Below are 23,760 nucleotides of genomic sequence, written 5' to 3' on the forward strand. Positions count from 1 at the left end.
TCTTCCATCGGGCAGGAGATACAGAAGTCTGCGAACAAGCACAAACAGACTCAAAAACAGTTTCTTCCCCACTGTCACCAGACTCCGAAATGACCCTCTTATGGACTGACCTCATTAACACTACACCCTGTATGCTTCATCCGATGCCAGTGCTTATGTAGTTACATTGTATATGTTGTGTTGCCCTATTATGTATTTTCTTGTATTTCTTTTTCTTCCCATGTATTTAATGATCTGTTGAGCTGCTCGCAGAAAAATACTTTTCACTGTACCTCAGTACATGTAACAATAAACAAAATCCAATCCAATCCAATCCATGTGTTAACTAACACCCTCAATTAGTCTGCCTTAGGCGCAAGACTCCTTGCATTAAAACTGTACCAACAACGCCACAATTCTATTGCAGCAGGGTTCCATGGAGCTGTATCCCAGCAGATATTCCCACCTGTGAAGCTGCATCCCAGCAGGAGTCTCACCTTTGGAGTGCTTTCCCAGCAAGGGACCCCAACTGTGGAGCTGAATCCCAGCAGGAATTCCAGGTGTGAAACTATATCCCAGCAGAGAATTCCGCTTGTGCAACTGTCCCCCAGCAGGGACACTCTCCTTTATGAATGGAGGAACAACAGTTGAACATTTTAATAAGCTTCGTTTTGCAATGATGTGCATTCCTTGGAGGCCCTGCAGCCATTAGTTTTTGACACATGTTTATAAACAGTAACACCGCACAGGCTATTACAAATGCACTATCTGACGAATTGTAGGGAAAGGCTTTAATAATTAACCTCTTACTTTTGTGCATTTATTTGTATGGAATGGCAAAGCTGAAGTTATAATAATTAATCCTATTATATGCGCTTCACTGCCCCCCCTCCAGCGCTTTGGGGTGGGGGGGGGGGGGAGGAGAGAGAATTTTAAGCAATGATTTAATTAGAATATTTCCTCTTTCTGCTCCTTCCATGCCAGCCCACTCCCCCTTCCATTTCTTGCCTTGTCCTCTCTCCACCCCTCCCCTTGACAAGCCTGCAAAACCAGTTCACAGCAATGTTGCCGGCAGATCAGGAAGTGCAGTCTAACAGTGCCGTGACACACAAACAGAGGCTCACACCTATCACAGGTAGGTGCATCTTAGAACCGGCACACCGTCTTCCGACTGGCAGACTGGAGAGAGGGAGTGGGCAGGTAGGTGAGGGCAGAAGGAAACCAACTTTTGTTGCACTTTGTGCAGCTGCAGGGGACACTTTCTGGTCACCTTTTATGTTGTGGCTGCATGTCTTAATATTGATTTCTCTCACTGCTTAGACAGTAACAGGACCCTCTCCTTTCCCAGCTGTGTGTGTAAAGTGGTGTTGCTGTTTCTGCTTGGGTTTTACTGAGAGTGTGTTTGCCGAGTTGTTCCAGGGCCACATGTATCCCAGGCATTGCGACAGTGACTGCCTCCCGCGACTTTAACCGTGATCCTGCAGCTTAAAGAAAAGACAGGCTGAGGTATTTTTCTTAAAACAATCATCCTATCTTCACTTTCCCCTTCGCTCGTTTGAGTGCCCGTGGCAACACATGGTATCGCTTCGGTTTCAGAGTCATCTCCCTGGTAAAATAAAAGTCCTCACGGTGGGGGGGGGGTTGTGCCTGGCTTCAGTTGTAAAATAAAAGTAAAAAATAAATACATTTAGAGTACCCAATTATTTCTTTTTCCAATTAAGGGGCAATTTAGTGGGGCCAAGCCACTTATCCTGCACATCTTTTTGGGTTGTGGGGGTGAGACCCACACACACACACAAGGAGAATGTGCAAACTCCGCATCAACAGTGACCCGGGGCCGGGATCGAACCCGGGTCCTCGGCGCCGTGAGGCAGCAGTGCTAACCACTGCACCCACCTGCCGCCGAAAAATAAAATGCTGCCAGGAATTTGAGCCCCCAATACTTCTCTGATTGCTATCTCTTCTACTCCAACTTTGAATCGGTCTCATTGCCAACCTATTTCAGCCACCTGCAGCTCGATGCTCATCACCACCCCCCCCCCCCCCAAGTTAAAAGAAAGTTTGCCCTGAGGTTTAGCACATCCCAAAATACTTCACAACTGATGCCTAGCTTTTGATTACCCAGGAAGGCTGGCTATCGTTTTTAAACTTGACAGTAACTTTGCTGCATCTCTTGATAACCAGATATATTTTTTTTTGATTGGCTGAGGGTGGAATATCGAACAGGAGGAGACTATGACATCTCCAGGTGCTCCTTCAAGAACTGCTAAGGAATCTTTAAAATCCAACTGTGGAAGGTAGAAGGGACCTTGTTACATTTACACGAATACAGCAAAATATAGATAGATTGGAGAGTTGGGCAGAGAAATGGCAGATGGAGTTCAATCCAGGCAAATGCGAGGTGATGCATTTTGGAAGATCTAATTCAACAGCGGAATATACAGTCAATGGAAGAGTCCTGGGGAAAATTGATGTACAGAGAGATCTGGGAGTTCAGGTCCATTGTACCCTGAAGGTGGCAACGCAGGTCGATAGAGTGGTCAAGAAGGCATACAGCATGCTTGCCTTCATCGGACGGGGTATTGAGTACAAGAGTCGGCAGGTCATGTTACAGTTGTATAGGACTTTGGTTAGGCCACATTTGGAATACTGCGTGCAGTTCTGGTCGCCACATTACCAGAAGGATGTGGATGCTTTAGAGAGGGTGCAGAGGAGGTTCACCAGGATGTTGCCTGATATGGAGGGTGCTAGCTATGAAGAAAGGTTGAGTAGATTAGGATTGTTTTCGTTGGAAAGACGGAGGTTGAGGGGGGACCTGATTGAGGTCTACAAAATTATGAGAGGTATGGACAGGGTGGATAGCAACAAGCTTTTTCCAAGAGTGGGGGTGTCAATTACAAGGTGTCACAATTTCAAGGTGAGAGGGGGAAAGTTTAAGGGAGATGTGCGTGGAAAGTTTTTTTACACAGAGGGTGGTGGGTGCCTGGAACGCTTTGCCGGCGGAGGTGGTAGAGGCGGGCACGATAGCATCATTCAAGATGCATCTAGACAGATATATGAACGGGCGGGGAACAGAGGGCAGTAAATCCTTGGAAAATAGGCAACAGGTTTAGATAAAGGATCTGGATCGGCGCAGGCTGGGAGGGCCGAAGGGCCTGTTCCTGTGCTGTAATTTTCTTTGTTCTTTGCTCTATTTAAACACACACTAAGATTGGTGTGGTGATAATTAGCTGCTTTTATTTTATTGATTTATTGTCCCATGTACCAAATTATTGTGAAAAGTATTTTTTCTGCGGCCAAAGAACACAGTGGACAAAATCTCCAAACCCTCGAGAACATTCCATCAAATAAAATCAAAAAGAGCGCAGGATTTACCTTGGTGTATACTTGCTACAAGATGCTAACACCAGTCATATTATATTCATTTAACAATATGTAGGTATCGTCCACATAAAACACCTCCAACTCTGTGGCATTTTCCCAGTACTGCATTAAAGTGAGCGCCTCAACTATGTGCTCAAATCTGGAGTCGGTCTTGAACTAACCATCTCCTGATTCTGACATTAGAATGCTATTAACTGATCCAAGCTCAATGGGACAGTCATTGGTGTGGAGCACAGGCAGGAAAATGGGGACAAGGTATCGATCAGCCATTATCTAATTGTAGACCAGATCAAGCTCGAGGGCTGCACTTACTAAGACTTGGAGAACGAGCTGATTTGCCCGCTCTCTAAACCATGCTGAAATAGTCCAATTGTCAACTCAGCTGGGATTAGTTAACTCACCTCAACTCAGTGACAATGAGTCTTCAGCAACCCACAAAGATGTATGTTCACTAGAGTGGACAATTGAATACCCTTATCATATTAGTTACCACTGAACGACTCCTGCAGGAAAGTGCTGTCTGAGTCAGGCTTGTGGTAGACTCTGATGCACCCCAGGGTCAAATAGCTGGCCAATGTAGCCTATCTAGGTTGATACACAGTTAAGTGGGGGTTACGGGGATAGGGTAGATTTGAAAATCGATCCCAATCAATATGAATATATTTAAAGAACGTATGTGTGTTTACCTTGAAAGGTTTCTTTGTGCTATGGTTGGTGGTGGTAGAGTTTGGGGGAAGGGTAGGGGACGGTGATGAACAGGCGCAGTTAGCATTGCATTAACACTGTGTGTCCAGTTGTAAAAATAGAGGCAATGGGTTAAGTCTTCTGGCTTTCCAAATTGTTTGACCATCCTGGGAGCATTCAGATCTCCCTTGAAAATGAAAAATGAAAATCGCTTATTGTCACAAGTAGGCTTCAAATGAAGTTACTGTGAAAAGCCCCTAGTCGCCACATTCCGGCACCTGTTCGGGGAGGCTGGTACGGGAATTGAACCGTGCTGCTGGCCTGCCTTGGTCTGCTTTAAAAGCCAGCGATTTAGCCCAGTGTGCTAAACCAGCCCCAGATGATTGAGTCTATAATTAAAAATTTGAATGGATTGAAGAATGTCAGATGATTTGTGCACAGGATTTATTGCCGACTTCTGTGCAACTAACTTAGGGGCAGCATTGGAGCATTGTGGTTAGCACAATTGCTTCACAGCTCCAGGGTTCCCAGGTTCAATTCCCGGCTTGGGTCACTGGCTGTGTGGAGTCTGCACGTTCTCCCCGTGTGTGCGTGGGTTTCCTCCGGGTGCTCTGCCTTCCTCCCACTGTCCAAAGATGTGCGGGTTAGGTGGATTGGCCATGCTAAATTGTCCTTAGTGTCCAAAGTTGCCCTTAGTGTTGGGTGGGGTTACTGGGTAATGGGGATAGGTGGGGTTACTGGGTAATGGGGTAGGGTGGAGGTGTGGGCTTGGGTAGGGTGCTCTTTCTAAGAGAGCCAGTGCAGACTCGATGGGCTGAATGGCCTCCTTCTGCACTGTAAATTCTGTGATTCTGTGAACTCCTTGGTGGATAATTGAAACTTGACAGTTTTCATATTCACACTTTCTGCATGGTAATTCTCCTATGGTTCTACGGAGAGGATCAGCCAGAAATTAAAATGTAAAACTTCCTCAGATTGTTATATATCAAGTATAAACAACTTAAGTGTCTCACTGGACTATACTTTGATTTAACGTCAGCCTGGTCTCAAATAACCTATTCTTGTTTCACATGGCAACGGGCGTTATATATTCATTTCACAAACTAGTTGTGGAACTGGATCTACCGGTGGGGACACATTCACACTGGTGCAAAAAATGTGCATTCCTGTTCTGCAATTATTTAAAACCTTTCCCTTGGAATGATAAAGAAAAGGCACCTTCATCATTGAAGAAAGGTGCTTGTCGTGAAAAGCAATCGACCCTCTCCATTCCCTACTCCAAATGTCGTTTTCATGGAATTTACAGTGCAGAAGGAGGCCACCCGGCCCATCGAGTCTGCACCGGCTCCTGGAAGGAGCATCCTACCCAAGGTCAACACCTCCACCCCATCCCCACAACCCAGCAACCCCACCCAACACTAATGGCAATTTTGGACACTAAGGGCAATTTATCATGGCCAATCCACCTAACCTGCACATCTTTGGGCTGTGGGAGGAAACCGGAGCACCCGGAGGAAACCCACGCACACACGGGGAGGATGTGCAGACTCCGCACAGACAGTGACCCAAGCCGGAATCGAACCTGGGACCCTGGAGCTGTGAAGCGATTGTGCTATCCACAATGCTACCGTGCTGCCCTAAATTTTTTTACAGTACCCAATTATTTTTTATTCCAATTAAGGGGCAATATAGTGTGGCCAATCCATCTAACCTGCACATCTTTGGGTTGTGGGGGTGAAACCCACGCAGACATGGGGAGAATGTGCAAACTCCACACGGACAGTGACCCAGGGCCAGGATTCGAACCTGGGTCCTCAGCGCCGCAGTCCCAGGGCTAACTACTGCACCACATGCTGCCACTTTTTTGCTGCACTTTGCTGAGATTAGAATCTTCTTCTCGCCTTTCTACCTCCCACACTCTCTCTTTCTCCTCCTTTAAGACGACGTTGAATATGCCCCATTTGGTCATCTGTCCTAATATCTCCCCATGTGGCTCGGTATCAGGATACTGGAGTGGTGGTGTAGTGGTACTGTCACTGGTAGTAGTAATCCAGGGAGCCAGGGTAGGGCTCTGGGAACCTGGGTTCGAATGCCACCACGGCGGATGGTGGAATTTGAATTCAATAAAAAACCTGGGCCGGAATTCTCCAAAATCGCGGCAAAATGTTGACGTGGCGTAAACACCGGAGTGTTTCACTCCGGCGTCAATGGGCCTCTTAGCCCAGCGATTCTGCAACCCACAGGGGGCCAGCATGGCGCTGGAGTGCAGCTCCGGCTGCTGATACAGGCCCCAGCATTTCCAGCCGCGGGTCCACGCATGCGTGTGGCGGCCGGCCGCAGGTCTGCGCATGTGAGCGGCGGCCGTTTTCACGCCAGCCCCCGCACAACATGGCGGAGCCCTGCAGCGGCCCGGCACGGAAGAAGATAGCCCCCCCCCGGATCGCGCGTGCATGCCGATCAGTTGCCTGTGATCGCGGGCCTGGCCATCATGGAGGTGTCCCCCCCCCCCCCCCAACCCCGGAGCCTGATTCCCCCCCCCCCACCTGGACGGCCCCCGCAGCCTCGACGCCGAGCTCCCACCGGGTGAAACCATATGGGAATCACGCTGGCGGGACCCGGCGGACTTCGGGGGGAACTCGACTGGTCAACCCCGGAGAATCGGCGCGGGGGCCCCTTTCAACGCCCCCCGACCAGCGCCGCGTCGACCATGCGTGCGTGACTGCCGCTGATTCTCCGGTCGCTGGAGAATTGCGTCTCGCCGTCGGACCCGATCACGGGCATTCTCTGCCCCCGCGCCGATCGCAATTTCGCCACAGAGGCTCGGAGAATCCCTCCCCTGAACTTAAAAGTCTAATGGTGACCACAAAACAGTCTTGTCAGTCTTGTAAAAACCCATCTGTGTTGCCGTGTAGGGCAGGAAATCTGCCAGCCCTGCCTGGTCTGACTAAATGTGACTCCAGATCCACAGCAATGTGATTAACTCTTAAATGCAGGGCATTTAGGGATGGTTAAATGTCCCAGCCAGCGACACTCACATCACATGAATGAAAGATAATTGCTTCTGTAAAGTCTCCTGGGATGATCCAGGTGCTTTATAAATGTAACTTGTTGTTGACAAGAAATTCTGCTCACAATTGAGTTCATGAAAGGCACAATATAAATAAAGTCTCTCTTCACATTGTTGAGTACCAGATTGTGCAGTACATTTATTGACAGACAGGTAGAATTTGGACCACAATCTACAAATTAGGAAATTAAGGCATGGTGGTACAGTGGTTAGTAACAGGACCCTCTCCTTTCCCAGCTGTGTGTGTAAAGTGGTGTTGCTGTTTCTGCTTGGGTTTTACTGAGAGTGTGTTTGCCGAGTTGTTCCAGGGCCACATGTATCCCAGGCATTGTGACAGCGACTGCCTCCCGCGACTTTAACCGTGATCCTGCAGCTTAAAGAAAAGACAGGCTGAGGTATTTTTCTTAAAATAATCATCCTATCTTCACTTTCCCCTTCGCTCGTTTGAGTGCCCGTAGCAACACATGGTATCGCTTCGGTTTCAGAGTCATCTCCCTGGTAAAATAAAAGTCCTCACGGTGGGGGGGGGGGGGGGGGGGGGGGTCTATTTTTGTTGTGCCTGGCTTCAGTTGTAAAATAAAAGTAAAAAATAAATACATTTAGAGTACCCAATTATTTCTTTTTCCAATTAAGGGGCAATTTAGTGGGGCCAAGCCACTTATCCTGCACATCTTTTTGGGTTGTGGGGGTGAGACCCACACACACACACACACACAAGGAGAATGTGCAAACTCCGCATCAACAGTGACCCGGGGCCGGGATCGAACCCGGGTCCTCGGCACGGCAACCCACAACCCAGCAACCCCACCCAACACTAAGGGCAATTTTGGACACTAAGGGCAATTTATCATGGCCAATCCACCTAACCTGCACACCTTTGGACTGTGGGAGGAAACCAGAGCACCCGGAGGAAACCCACGCACACACGGGGAGGATGTGCAGACTCCGCACAGACAGTGACCCAAGCCGGAATCGAACCTGGGACCCTGAGCTGTGAAGCAATTGTGCTATCCACAATGCTACCGTGCTGCCCTAAATTCTTTTACAGTACCCAATTATTTTTTATTCCAATTAAGGGGCAATTTAGCGTGGCCAATCCACCTAACCTGCACATCTTTGGGTTGTGGGGGTGAAACCCACGCAGACGTGGGGAGAATGTGCAAACTCAACACGGACAGTGACCCAGGGCCAGGATTCGAACCTGGGTCCTCAGCGCCGCAGTCCCAGGGCTAACCACTGCACCACATGCTGCCACTTTTTTGCTGCACTTTGCTGAGATTAGAATCTTCTTCTCGCCTTTCTACCTCCCACACTCTCTCTTTCTCCTCCTTTAAGACGACGTTGAATATGCCCCATTTGGTCACCTGTCCTAATATCTCCCCATGTGGCTCGGTATCAGGATACTGGAGTGGTGGTGTAGTGGTACTGTCGCTGGTAGTAGTAATCCAGGGAGCCAGGGTGGGAACCTGGGTTCGAATACCACCACGGCGGATGGTGGAATTTGAATTCAATAAAAAACCTGGGCCGGGATTCTCCAAAATCGCGGCAAAATGTTGACGTGGCGTAAACACCGGAGTGTTTCACTCCGGCGTCAATGGGCCTCTTAGCCCAGCGATTCTGCAACCCACAGGGGGCCAGCATGGCGCTGGAGTGCAGCTCCGGCTGCTGATACAGGCCCCAGCATTTCCAGCCGCAGGTCTGCGCATTTGCGCGGCGGCCGTTTTCACGCCAGCCCCCGCACAACATGGCGGAGCCCTGCAGCGGCCCGGCACGGAAGAAGATAGCCCCCCCCCGGATCGCGCGTGCATGCCGATCAGTTGCCTGTGATCGCGGGCCTGGCCATCATGGAGGTCCCCCCCCACCCCCCCGGAGCCTGATCCCCCCCCACCTGGACGGCCCCCGCAGCCTCGACGCCGAGCTCCCACCGGGTGAAACCATACGGGAATCACGCTGGCGGGACCCAGCGGACTTCGGGGGGAACTCGGCTGGTCAACCCCAGAGAATCGGCGTGGGGGCCCCTTTCAACGGCCCCCGACCAGCGCCGCGTCGACCATGCGTGCGCGACTGCCGCTGATTCTCCGGTCGCCGGGGAATTGCGTCTCGCCGTCGGACCCGATCACGGGCATTCTCTGCTCCCGCGCCGATCGCAATTTCGCCGCGGAGGCTCGGAGAATCCCTCCCCTGAACTTAAAAGTCTAATGGTGACCACAAAACAGTCTTGTCAGTCTTGTAAAAACCCATCTGTGTTGCCGTGTAGGGCAGGAAATCTGCCAGCCCTACCTGGTCTGACTAAATGTGACTCCAGATCCACAGCAATGTGATTAACTCTTAAATGCAGGGCATTTAGGGATGGTTAAATGTCCCAGCCAGCGACACTCACATCACATGAATGAAAGATAATTGCTTCTGTAAAGTCTCCTGGGATGATCCAGGTGCTTTATAAATGTAACTTGTTGTTGACAAGAAATTCTGCTCACAATTGAGTTCATGAAAGGCACAATATAAATAACGTCTCTCTTCACATTGTTGAGTACCAGATTGTGCAGTACATTTATTGACAGACAGGTAGAATTTGGACCACAATCTACAAATTAGGAAATTAAGGCATGGTGGCACAGTGGTTAGCACTGCTGTCTCACTGCACCAGGGAATCCATGTTCAATGCCAACATTGGGTGACTCTCTGTGTGGAGTTTGCACTTTCTCCCCGTTTCTGCGGGGGTTTCCTCCGGGTGCTCCGGTTTCCTCCCACACTCCAAAGGTGTGCAGGTTATTTCATAGAATTTCATAGAATTTACAGTGCAGAAGGAGGCCATTCGGCCCATCGAGTCTGCACCAGCTCTTGGAAAGAGCACCCTACCTAAGGTCAACACCTCCACCCTATCCCCATAACCCAGTAACCCCACCCAACACTAAGGGCAATTTTGGACACTAAGGGCAATTTATCATGGCCAATCCACCTAACCTGCACATCTTTGGACTGTGGGAGGAAACCGGAGCACCCGGAGGAAACCCACGCACACACGGGGTGGATGTGCAGACTCCGCACAGACAGTGACCCAAGCCGGAATCGAACCTGGGACCCTGGAGCTGTGAAGCAATTGTGCTATCCACAATGCTACCGTGTGGCCCAAGGTTAGATGGGATTGCTGGGACAGGGTGCAGGAGTGGGCCTAGACAGGGTGCTCTTTCAGAGGGTCGGTGCAGACTCGATGGGCCAAATGCCCTCCTCTTGTACTGCAGGGATTCTATGGATTAATGTGTTGCCTCAACAGCAGAAATAGCAAAGTTCTGCTCCTTTGATGTTTCAAGACATCTGTTGGGGAGATGCTTGTTTCTGTCTATTAACCAGTCTCTGGAAAAGTCCCCCTGAGTTGAGTGAATCTGAGTAGACAGATCAAACAGTTCCAGGTTCGCTCTTCAGTCTTGAGCAGCTGCGGGGGCAGTAAGGAAAAACTTAGATTTCTAAAGTATCTTTCATCGCTTTAGGACGTGCCAAAGACCACCACAACCAATGAAGTAATGTTGAACTGTTATAACATAGGATATGTAATGTCTGGTTTAGTGATGTTGGTTTGGGGATAAATATTGTCCAGGTCACTGGGAGAACTCCACAATCTTCTTTGAAACAGAGCAGTGAAATTTTCCACACCCACCTGAGGAAGCACATCGGGCCTCGGTTTAATGTCTGGCCTGAGCAAAGGCACCTCTGACAGTGCAGCACTCTCCCATGAACCTGCACTGGGAGCATGAGGCAAGATTTTGCTTCCAAGTCTCTGAAGTTGGTCTGGAACCCCTGACCTTGAGGCCAGGGTGCGGCTCAGTGAGCCAAGGCTGGCAGCCGGAGAGAAAGCAGAGCTAATTGGCACAATCCCAGGGAGGAAATCTCATGCAATGCAAAAGGCAGCCTGAGGAGCAAAGAGCAGCAGGTAAGCAGCCTTGCACCAGGGGCAACACCCTCCGCATGTGCTCTTGCCTATGACTATGAGAACACCCATGGTCTAGCTGTGAGCTGATCAACAATAGAACATAGAACATAGAACAATACAGCGCAGTACAGGCCCTTCGGCCCACGATGTTGCACCGAAACAAAAGCCATCTAACCTACACTATACCATTATCATCCATATGTTTATCCAATAAACTTTTAAATGCCCTCAATGTTGGCGAGTTCACGACTGTAGCAGGTAGGGCATTCCACGGCCTCACTACTCTTTGCGTAAAGAACCTACCCCTGACCTCTGTCCTATATCTATTACCCCTCAGTTTAAGGCTATGTCCCCTCGTGCTAGCCATTTCCATCCGCGGGAGAAGTCTCTCACTGTCCACCCTATCTAACCCTCTGATCATTTTGTATGCCTCTATTAAGTCTCCTCTTAACCTTCTTCTCTCTAACGAAAACAACCTCAAGTCCATCAGCCTTTCCTCATAAGATTTTCCCTCCATACCAGGCAACATCCTGGTAAATCTCCTCTGCACCCGTTCCAAAGCCTCCACGTCCTTCCTATAATGCGGTGACCAGAACTGTACGCAATACTCCAAATGCGGCCGTACCAGAGTTCTGTACAGCTGCAACATGACCTCCTGACTCCGGAACTCAATCCCTCTACCAATAAAGGCCAACACTCCATAGGCCTTCTTCACCACCCTATCAACCTGGGTGGCAACTTTCAGGGATCTATGTACATGGACACCTAGATCCCTCTGCTCATCCACACTTTCAAGAACTTTTCCATTAGCCAAATATTCCACATTCCTGTTTTTCCTTCCAAAGTGAATCACCTCACACTTCTCTACATTAAACTCCATTTGCCACCTCTCAGCCCAGCACTGCAGCTTATCTATATCCCTCTGTAACCTGCTACTTCCTTCCACATTATCGACAACACCACCGACTTTAGTATCGTCTGCAAATTTACTCACCCACCCTTCTGCGCCTTCCTCTAGGTCATTGATAAAAATGACAAACAGCAACGGCCCCAGAACAGATCCTTGTGGTACTCCACTTGTGACAGAACTCCATTCTGAACATTTCCCATCAACCACCACCCTCTGTCTTCTTTCAGCTAGCCAATTTCTGATCCACATCTCTAAATCACCCTCAATCCCCAGCCTCCGTATTTTCTGCAATAGCCTACCGTGGGGAACCTTATCAAACGCTTTGCTGAAATCCATATACACCACATCAACTGCTCTACCCTCATCTACCTGTTCAGTCACCTTCTCAAAGAACTCGATAAGGTTTGTGAGGCATGACCTACCCTTCACAAAGCCATGCTGACTATCCCTGATCATATTATTCCTATCTAGATGATTATAAATCTTGTCTCTTATAATCCCCTCCAAGACTTTACCCACTACAGACGTGAGGCTCACCGGTCTATAGCTGCCGGGGTTGTCTCTGCTCCCCTTTTTGAACAAAGGGACCACATTTGCTATCCTCCAGTCCTCTGGCACTATTCCTGTATCCAATGATGACATAAAAATCAAAGCCAATGGTCCAGCAATCTCTTCCCTGGCCTCCCAGAGAATCCTAGGATAAATCCCATCAGGTCCCGGGGACTTATCTATTTTCAGCCTGTCCAGAATTGCCAACACCTCTTCCCTACGTACCTCAATGCCATCTAATCTATTTACCTGGAGCTCAGCATTCTCCTCCACAACATTATCTTTTTCCTGAGTGAATACTGACGAAAAATATTCATTTAGTATCTCGCCTATCTCTTCAGACTCTACACACAACTTCCCATCCCTGTCCTTGACTGGTCCTACTCTGTCCCTAGTCATTCGCTTATTCCTGACATACCTATAGAAAGCTTTTGGGTTTTCCTTGATCCTTCCTGCCAAATACTTCTCATGTCCCCTCCTTGCTCGTCTTAGCTCTCTCTTTAGATCCTTCCTCGCTACCTTGTAACTATCCATCGCCTCAACTGAAACTTCACACCTCATCTTTACATAGGCCTCCTTCTTCCTCTTAACAAGAGATTCCACTTCTTTGGTAAACCACGGTTCCCTCGCTCGGCACCTTCCTCCCTGCCTGACCGGTACATACTTATCAAGAACACGCAGTAGCTGATCCTTGAACAAGCTCCACTTATCCAGTGTGTCCAACACTTGCAGCCTACTTCTCCACCTTATCCCCCCCAAGTCACGTCTAATGGCATCATAATTTCCCTTCCCCCAGCTATAACTCTTGCCCTGCGGTGTATACTTATCCCTTTCCATCCTTAACGTAAACGTCACCGAATTGTGGTCACTGTCCCCAAAGTGCTCACCTACCTCCAAATCCAACACCTGGCCTGGTTCATTACCCAAAACCAAATCCAATGTGGCCTCGCCTCTTGTTGGCCTGTCAACAAACTGTGTCAGGAAACCCTCCTGCACATACTGTACAAAAAACGACCCATCTAATGTACTCGAACTATATCTTTTCCAGTCAATATTTGGAAAGTTAAAGTCTCCCATAATAACTACCCTATTACTTTCGCTCTTATCCAGGATCATCCTCGCCATCCTTTCCTCTACATCCCTAGAACTATTTGGAGGCCTATAGAAAACTCCCAACAGGGTGACCTCTCCTTTCCTGTTTCTAACCTCAGCCCATACTACCTCGGAAGATGAGTCCCCATCTAGCATCCTCTCCGCCACCGTAATACTGCTCTTGACTAGCAGCGCCACACCTCCCCCTCTTTTGCCTCCTTCTCTGAGCTTACTAAAACACCTAAACCCCGGAACCTGCAACATCCATTCCTGTCCCTGCTCTATCCATGTCTCCGAAATGGCCACAACATCGAAGTCCCAGGTACCAACCCATGCTGCCAGTTCCCCTACCTTATTTCGTATACTCCTGGCATTGAAGTAGACACACTTCAAACCACCTACCTGAACACTGGCCCCCTCCTGCGACGTCAAATCTGAGCTCCTGACCTCTATACTCTCATTCTCCCTTACCCTAAAACTACAATCCAGGTTCCCATGCCCCTGCTGCATTAGTTTAAACAATGCATAGACATGGTCGATTGTTCTCCATGCTTAGAGTGTGTATGTTAATTCCCCCCTCTTTTTAAGAAGGACTTCCCTTGCATAGAAAAGAAATACCCTCTGTTTTTGACTCTTGCAGTCCCGTGATCTGTTTTATTTTTTCATGGGATACGGACATCACTGGCAAGGCCTGCCCCATCCCTAACTGTACTTGAACTGAGTGGCTTCCTCAGCTATTTCAGAGGGCGGTTAAGAGTCAACGACATTGCTGTGGGTCTGGAGTCACATGTAGGCCAGACCAGGTAAGGACGACAGATTTCCTTTCCTAAAGGACATGAGTGAACCAGATGGGTTTTGACAACAAATGATGATAATTAACCTGTGGGACAATCAATTAGCTATTGGTGGCATACGGGGGGGGGGGGGGGGGGGGGGGGGGCTCTGTTTACTCGAATAAAGGTTTGCTCTTTAATGATTATCTGATTACATGGAGCCTTTATGCAATCCCTACTGAGTAACCAACACATATAAGTCAGAGATGCTCTGCACTCTCTTATTATCGCTCATAATATAGTCAAATAATTTGCATTCATATAGCACCTTACACAAACTCATGTCTCAAAGCATACTTCAAAAGAAAATATCCAAAGGAACTGGTGGCTGTTTTAGCTGCTGTCCAAGATGCACGAAAAATGGCTCCCAAGGCAATGCAGAATAGCCACAGGATGTCTCCATGGCGATGCTGGTACGCTTTATGCTCATTTTCTGGATGTAAGAATGGACATAAGGCATACAAATTTCTAACCCTCAGTTTCTCCATGGTTTCTTGCAACTTAACCCTTTGATGTCAGGGATTAATCTTGTGGTTGTTTATTACACTGTCATTATAGAATCCCTACAGTGCGGACGGAAGCCATTTGGCCCATTGAGTGCTGTTGGGATAACTCATGTTGCGTCTTATTTTTAACTGACCCCGAAATTCTGTTTGTTCTTTTGGTTGTGTCAACATAACTAACGTCCAAATTCTGTCAACTTTTCTTGTGAGTGTGGTTAGTGATGTGATAAAGACTAGATAGATAGTCTGTTTTCTTTCTGTGATTTTGTTGGAGGAATACATATTGGCCAGGACACTGTGGATATCTCCCCTTCTGTTTGAAACAGTGGGTGGGGTTTTCTGGACGCTCCCGCCAACGTCGACCCCCTGTCACGGGATCCCCTGTTGACAATGGATGATCCCGCCACTGGCGAATGGCAGGCTACCTCTGCCGCCATAAAACATGCCACAGGACGGGGGAGGGGGGGGGATGGAAAATCCCCCTCCAAGTGACACACAATCCTTTACATCAACCTGAGCAGGCTGATGGGGCCTCAGTTTAACGCCTCGTCCAAAACATAGCTCAGTCAACAGTGCCGTGCTCCCTCAGTACTGCACTGGAGTATCTACCTTGGGTTTCCTGTACTCAAGCCCTGGAGTAGGATTGGAACCCAGAGCTTTATGGTTCCGCAAAAAGTGCTACCAACTGAGCCACAGCTAATACCAAGGGATAATTGTAAAATATAGTTACGCATTTTGTTAAATTATTTGAGATTGAAATTAAATGAAAATCGCTTATTGTCACAAGTAGGCTTCAATGAAGTTACTGTGAAAAGCCCCTAGTTGCCACATTCCGGCACCTGTTCGGGGAGGCTGTTACGGGAATTGAACCGTGCTGCTGGCCTGCCTAGGTCTGCTTTCAAAGCCAGCAATTTAGCCCTGTGCTAAACAGCCCCATTGGACACTATTTTACAAATATTGACCAAATAGGGACCAGTCTTTTGTTGCCAATGCAATGATATTGCCATTTGGAGCCCCAGGTCTATGTTTTGTCATTTCAAACAATGAGATGTACATGGAAACTGGAAGGTATTGACAATCTGCCCAGGTGGCTTAGCGGCGAAATTCATTACACAGGGTGAGACGAAAATAAGCTGTCTCAAAGATCCCACGGTTTATGTCTGGCCTGGATTCAGTTAGCTGACCTCCTATTGATTTTGTTTTAGCGTCATACAGTCACTCCGCAGAGAACGAGGCCATTCGGCCTATCGAATCCATGTTGGTGTCCTATGAGGAACGGTTGAGGACTCTTGGTCTGTACTCGTTGGAGTTTAGAAAGTTGAGGAGTTTATTAAAACAGGATACTGTGAGGCCTGAATAGAGTAGACGTGGAGAGGAGGTTTCCACTTGTAGGAAAAACTAGAACCAGAGGACACCATCTCAGATTAAAGGGATGATCCTTTAAAACAGAGATGAGGAGGAATTTCTTCAGCCAGAGGGTGGTGAATCTGTGGAACTCTTTGCCGCAGAAGGCTGTGGAGGCCAAATCACTGAGTGTCCTTAAGACAGAGATAGATAGGTTCTTGATTAATAAGGGGATCAGGGGTTATGGAGAGAAGGCAGGAGAATGGGGATGAGAAAAATATCAGCCATGATTGAATGGTGGAGCAGACTCGATGGGCCGAGTGGCCTAATTCTGTTCCTATGTCTTGTGCTCTTATGGTCTTATGGTGCTTCAATTGCCCTCAGCATTTGTGGATGACAGAGTGGGAAAATCGGACAGGTTGTCATCCTCCATAAAATTGAAATCATCCAAACATTTGCTGCCTGTAATCAGATTCACAAGACACCATGTCCCCTCATCAGCACTGTGATCGCTGACCTCCACTCCCTCCGGATCCACCAATGCCTTGATCTCAAAGCTTTAACCCCTAAGTTCAAATCCTTCCATGGCCTTCCCTCTTCCTTTCTCTGGAACCTCCTTCTGCCAGAAAACACTCGAAGAAAGTCTATGTCCATTCAAGTCTGGGCTCTTCTGCGTTCCCAGTTCCTTCACTTCACCATTGGTGGATGTGTCTTCAGCTCCAGACCCTAAGCTTTGGAATTTCCTCCATAAAACTTTCTCCTCTCCACCTCCCCTCTGTTCAGGCACTTCGTGGGCAAGTATTTAATTACCCTTTTAATGGATTACTTTTTGTCTGATTATGCACATGAGAACCATTTTGCGATATTTTTCGAAGTTAAAGATGCCACTCAAATGCAAGCTGTTGTTGTAGACTACGTTAATCTCGGTCCCCCTCTCCCTCATAAAATCCACCTCCTTTTATCAAATCTTTGGTCACTTTCGCAATCCGCGAAGGTTAAGACTTGGGTCTTTCTGAAGCACAACCACAGACCAATCTGGCTACCTGTGACTCAAGGTGTATGGTTCAAACATTCACAGAGAGGGATTTACTGCAATTCCCCTGTTCAAGCATAATTTTCTTGGGGGGGGGGGGGGGATATCAAAGGTTTTTCAAACAGGGGCTTCTAATCAGGGGGAAAACGTGTGTCGCATCAATAAGATTTGGGGCAGTGGATGGACCAAACAAAAGTACGTGGGGAATTTGAGGATATGATCCAAGAGATTTAATAGATAAATTCACCATGTAATGTGGTGCATGGTCATACAGATGAGGGATGCCTCAATATGGTGAGACTGGATTCATGGTCATTGATGAGGTAGTAGTGAAAGCAATGCGATTGACTTCAATGAACTTGTCTGAGGGGTAGAAGAAATTGCCAGGTTTTCACTATTGGTATCCTCTAATGCTCACCTGATTGGGGAATGGGCAAGGGCGGATGGGAATTAAAAAAAATATTCATAGCCTCTTGGAATTGCTGACAAGGTCAACATCTATTGCTCATCCTTATTTTACCCTCGGGAGGGTGGCAGTCAATACAACTGAGTGGATTGCTAGGCTATGTCTTGTAGCGGGCAATTAAGAATCAATCAGATTACTGTGGGTCCAGAATTTAGGGCGGCACGGTGGCACAGTGGTTAGCATTGCTGCCTCACGGCGCCAGGGTCCCAGATTCGATCCCGGCCCTGGGTCACTGTCTGTGTGGAGTTTGCACATTCTCCCCGTGTTTGTGTGGGTTTCGCCCCCACAACCCAAAGACGTGCAGGACAGGTGGATTGGCCACGCTAAATTGCCCCTTACTTGGAAAATTTGAATTGGGTACTCTAAATTAAAAAAAAAAAAGCAATGCTGCCTCACAGCTCCAGGAACCCCGGGATCGATTCCGGCCTTGGGTCACTGTCTGTGTGGAGTCTGCACGTTCTCCCCGTGTCGGTGTGGGTTTCCTCCCACAGTCCAAAGATGTGCAGGTTGGATAGGGTTATGGGGATAGGGTATGAGGAGTGGGCTGGGGTCGGGTACTCTTTCAGCGGGTCAGTGCAGACCTGATGGGCCGAATGGCCGCCTTCTGCACTGTAGGGATTCTATGATTCTATTCAGTGCAGAGGCCAGATTGGGAAATAGGTCAGAATTCCTTCCCTAAAGGGCATTAGTAATTCAGACGAGCTTTCATAATACTCCAGGCACCATTAATCGTACTAGCTTTTTAAATCCCGATTTATTTAATTGAATTTATATTTCTCAGCTTCTCCAAAAGGTGACCAGTGGAAACTTATTTGAACTCACGTCCCCCGTTTGAAGCAGTTGGCTAGAGGAGGCAATGGATAAGTGGAGGTATTAAAGGTCAGGTGAGTAGTACAAGTCTGCAAAAGAACAAGATGTTAATTGGTTGAACTCGAGTCAACAATTAGTTGGATTCCTGTTGCATTAAGAAAATACTGTCACAAAGTACAAACCTAATTAAACATTCGGACTCAAAACTAGCATCAAAACCACTCCTTAGATTCAAATTTCTGACTGTCAATTACCTGAGTACACGCTACTGTAATAACAAACAAAACCCAATCCAGGTTCTATCATTGCAGAAATGAAATGAAAATCACTTATTGTCACATAGGCTTCAAATGAAGTTACTGTGAAAAGCCCCTAGTCACCACATTCCGGCGCCTGTTCGGGGAGGCTGGTACGGGAATTGAACCGTGCTGCCGGCCTGCCTTGGTCTGCTTTAAAAGACAGCTCTTTAGCCCTGTGCTATGCCTATGCAATCATTCATCAGTTACATCATGCCCAGACTAGATAGATGTCCTCAACCTTGTCCGATCCTACAAAACACTTGTTCATTTATTACAGCAACAGCTGGTGCATTTAATATGTGTCTTTAATCTAGAAAATGTCCCTTTAAAGCTGTGCATTGTGAACGAGGCTACAAAGTTGCCAGGATCAGAGACCAAATGTATTCTCTTGGAAAGGGGTGAGGAACTCCCCAGGTTACCTGCTAGCAGAGGGGGAAATAGTTTGGGGAAAATGCACATAGCTAGAACAATCCTTTGGCCCAAGGAGCCTTCTGATTAACCATATGAAGTGTTGGGTACTCTGAGACACAGACGAACCAACACGGTTGCGAATGGTACAACGCAGTTTTATTTCATTTAACTATTGACATAGTAAACTCTGGTACTCAGCACATGGTGACTGTCTGAGTGGCTGGCAATGAGGTCTGTGCCCTGAGCCGTCTCCTGCTGGACTGCCCAAGGAAGTGTCGTGTTCCTTGTTTTGTACTGTGTATGCTCTTGTCTGTGATTGGCTGTCGTGTTGTGTGTGCTAATTGGTCCGTTGATCTGTCCATCATTATGTATGTGTGTATGTGCTGTGATGTTCACTTGAATATCATGACATCCTCCCTTTTTTACAAGATTATGTGCCTACGTGGATATAAATAGAGATGTGTACTGAGTGTAGCTAAATGTGTGTGTGTGTAATATTTACAGCATGTACATGGGGCTTAACTATATACAAGGGGCGATGTTGGATAATAACGAGGTTGTACCATAACAAAGAACGGCGAAATGTGGAAAGATAAAACAAATTCCTGTAATGATAAGAACATAAACATGTTAATACAGTGGTTGTATGAGTTCAACGTGTAAACAGTCTCATAAGTCCAGTCTAGTAGGTGGGCGACGAATTTGGGTTGACCATCAGGGTGGCACACCATTCATCACCCGGATTGATTGTGTTGACTCGGTTCCCATCAATGACCGCAACCCGGAAGGCGTCTCGGTCATCTGTGTCACCGGTCTGGATGTCGTCTGGGCCCGATTCGTAATGGGGAGGCTGAATGGTCCGCACGTCACTGCGAGGTTGTCGGAGATCTGCAAGATCGACAAGTTGAGCTGCTCGACAGTAAGCGGCGTAGTGGCCCACCTTGCCACAGCGTAGGCATTGTCGGGTTCTTGCGGGACATTGCCCTTTTAAATGTGCAGCTCCACAGTTGCCGCACGTCATGGCGTTCGTTGCGCCACTGCGCATGCGCAGTTCGGTCTTGCGTCGAGCGTGCCTGCGCATCACGTCCCTCAGTGTTGCCGTAGGTTTTGGCGCGCGCAAGTGCGGGAGGCCTCGAAAAGCGCGCAAAACGGCCGCCCTCGTCCGGGCTGCGGGCCGGGAGGAACTCGATCGCCTGGACCCGTTTGATTTTGTGGGGCACCTGGCTCGCTGATCCGGTCGCGTAGGACCCCCTCTGCGCCGATTTGGTCGCCTGAAATTGGGCATAGTGGCTAGTCGCGTTCTCATGCAGGACACAGGCTTCAACTGCAGAGGCTAAGGTTAGGCCTTTTATTTTTAAAAGCTGCTGGCGTAGGGTGCCCGAGGCGATCCCAAAAACGATCTGGTCCCGGATCATGGACTCTGAGGTGGTGTCGTAACCACAGGACTGCGCGAGTATGCGGAGATGCGTCAGGAATGACTGAAAGAGCTCATCCTTACCTTGCAGGCGCTGCTGGAAGACATACCTCTCAAAGCTCTCGTTGACCTCGACGTTGAAGTGTTGGTCGAGCTTGAGGAGGACCGTCTTGTATTTAGATTTGTCCTCGCCTCCCGCGAACACCAGGGAGTTGTAGACATGGATGGCGTGCTGACCTGCGGTGGTGAGGAGGATGGCGATCTTTCTTTTGTCCCAGACGCCCTCTTTGTCGTTGGCTTCCAGAAAGAGTTCGAAACGCTGTTTGAACAATGTCCAATTTATGCCAAGGTTCCCAGCGACTTGCAACGGCTGCGGTGTGTTGACGGTGTCCATGGCATGGGATGGCAGATTTGTGGGTAGGTATTAATTCACTTCTGGTACCATGAAGTGTTGGGTACTCTGAGACACAGACGAACCAACACGGTTGCGAATGGTACAACGCAGTTTTATTTCATTTAACTATTGACATAGTAAACTCTGGTACTCAGCACATGGTGACTGTCTGCGTGGCTGGCAATGAGGTCTGTGCCCTGAGCTGTCTCCTGCTGGACTGCCCAGGAAGTGTTGTGTTCCTTGTTGTGTACTGTGTATGCTCTTGTCTGTGATTGGCTGCCGTGTTGTGTGTGCTAATTGGTCCGTTGATCTGTCCATCATTATGTATGTGTGTATGTGCTGTGATGTTCACTTGAATATCATGACACCATACATATGACAATTGTAGTCAATGAAAGGGGCGGCATGGTGGCACAGTGGTTAGAACCCACAGAATCCTCAAATTACCTAACAGTACGTCTTTCGGGACTTGGAGGAAACCCACGTAGACACGGGGAGAACGTGTAGACTCCGCACAGGCAGTGACCGAAGCCGGGAATCGAACCCAGGAACCTGGTGCTCCGGAGCAACAGTGCTAACCACTGTGCTACTGTGCTGCCCATGATTAGCAGAGCCGCTCCCACACCATTCGCAGATGTCCTCCACCCCCTCAAACAGCCGGCTCACCCATGACTTCATCAGGTGCGTCATGTGCACCACCTGTAGCAGCCCCAGCCTTGCACGCGAGGTTGAGGCATTCACCCTCCGCAACACCTCGCATCACATTCCCTCCTCTAATGTCACCCCAACTCCTCCCAGTTAGCCTGAATCACCTCCACAGACACCTTATCCTCCTCCAGAATCCTCCCATAAATCCCCAAGACAACTCTCCTCTCCAGTCCCCCCCACTGACAGCACCTCCTCAAGAAACTAGGAGGCGGGCGCTATGGGAAAGGTCAGAGAAATCTTCTTTGCGAAGTCCCACACCGGCATGTCCAGGAAGCTCTCCTCCCACACCAGTCCAAATTTCTCATTCAGCTCCTCCAAACTCGCAAACCACCCTCCCAGAAACAGATCCTTCATCTCCCTCATCCCCCTCTCCTCCCATCCCGGAACGTCACATCCATCCTCCCCAGCTCGAATCCGTGATTCCCTCTGATTGGCATCACCCTCGACCCCGCACCCTATCTCTCTATTGCACCCACGAATCTTCTCCGCATTCGCCGCCCAGTAATAATACATCAAACTTGGCTGGCCTAACCTCCCCGACTGCCCTCCCCTCTGCAGTACCACCTTCCTTATCCTGGCAACCTTCCCCACCCAAACGAGCAATGAAATCGGCCTATCCACCCCCTTAAAAAACGCCTTGGACAAGAAGACCGGCAGGCACTGAAATACAAACAAAAACCGCGGCAAAATGTTCCATCTTCAACGCCTGACAACGACAGAGGAAGACTATCCCACCTCAACAAATCCGTCTTCACCCTCCCCACCAAGCTCGAAAAATTCAATTTCCGAAGACCTGCCCAATCCCGAGCCACCTGCACCCCCAGATACATAAAATGAGAAGCCGCCACACAGACTGGCAACCCCCCCAAAGCTGACCCATGTGCCTGGAGCGAATATCACAAAATACTCACTTTCCCAAGTTCAGCTACTACCCTGAAAATGCCCCAAATCTCTTTAAAAAAACCTATTGTATCCCACACCGAGGAGCCCAGCTCCGAAATGTACAACAACAAATCTGCTGCGTACAAGGAGCAGTGTTTTAAAAAAAATAAATTAAGAGTACCCAATTCATTTATTTTTCCCAATTAAGGGGTAATTTAGCGAGTCCAATCCACCTAGCTTGCACATCTTTGGGTTGTGGGGGCGAAACCCACGCAAACACGGGGAGAATGTTAGCACAGGGCTAAATCGCTGGCTTTAAAAGCAGACCAAGGCAGGCCAGCAGCACGGTTCAATTCCTGTAACAGCCTCCCCGAACAGGTGCCGGAATGTGGTGACTAGGGGCTTTTCACAGTAACTTCATTGAAGCCTACTTGTGACAATAAGCGATTTTCATTTTCGAATGTGCAAATCCCACACAATCAGTGACCCAGAGCTGGGATTGAACCTGGTACCTCGGTGCCGTGAGGCATCAGGGCCAACCCTCTGCGCCACCGTGCTGCCCTAAGGAGCAGTGTTAATGTGAGCCTATTTGTGGCACTAATGAAGATTGGTAAAGATTATTATTATGCCCCACTCCCTCCCCCCCCCCCCCCCCCAACTATCCCCTTCCACAATTCTGAGCTCCTCAGTGCAATCCGGCGGGTCGCGCCCCATCCTCTAGTCACCGTCAATCCCTTCCCACAATCCTCCCAGCCGCTTCCTCTGGCAAACACCTCACCAATCGATCCCCTCCCTCCTCCCAGGTCCATCGAATCCTGGCTCCAATGACCGCGGCCCCTCCTCCCACCACATGCCCGTTCACTAGCCAAGCTTCGTTTGCTAGCATCGTGACCCCTGCCAGAGCCTCCCCTCCCAGAAACACACTCAACAACCCGGTCCCCCCTGCCCAAAACTCTCCAAACTCCCACCAAAATTAAACTTCAACCCCCAGCCATCCAATCAGCGTGTGGAGAATGCATCAACAGAACACACCCCAAAAATAAAAAAATAAATAAAAAAACAGTGAAATA

General features: G+C 48.6%; 1 protein-coding gene across 4 annotated transcripts in view; it reads left to right on the plus strand.

Moving 5' to 3' along the window:
* Positions 1 to 961: 961 nt before the first annotated feature.
* Positions 962 to 23,760, plus strand: part of LOC140387410 (membrane progestin receptor gamma-B-like) — a 162,209-nt gene continuing 139,410 nt past the window's right edge. For 2 of the 4 annotated variants that reach the window (XM_072470490.1, XM_072470493.1), the window contains exons 1-2: positions 1,087 to 1,179; positions 18,554 to 18,656. The gene's annotated coding sequence lies outside the window, so the exon portion shown is untranslated. Of the gene's footprint in view, positions 1,180 to 18,553; positions 18,657 to 23,760 lie in introns of all 4 variants that reach the window. The other 2 variants (XM_072470491.1, XM_072470492.1) reach the window with 2 other exon arrangements.

The sequence above is a fragment of the Scyliorhinus torazame genome, chromosome 12 (assembly GCF_047496885.1).
Source record: "Scyliorhinus torazame isolate Kashiwa2021f chromosome 12, sScyTor2.1, whole genome shotgun sequence".
Lineage (NCBI taxonomy): Eukaryota > Metazoa > Chordata > Chondrichthyes > Carcharhiniformes > Scyliorhinidae > Scyliorhinus > Scyliorhinus torazame.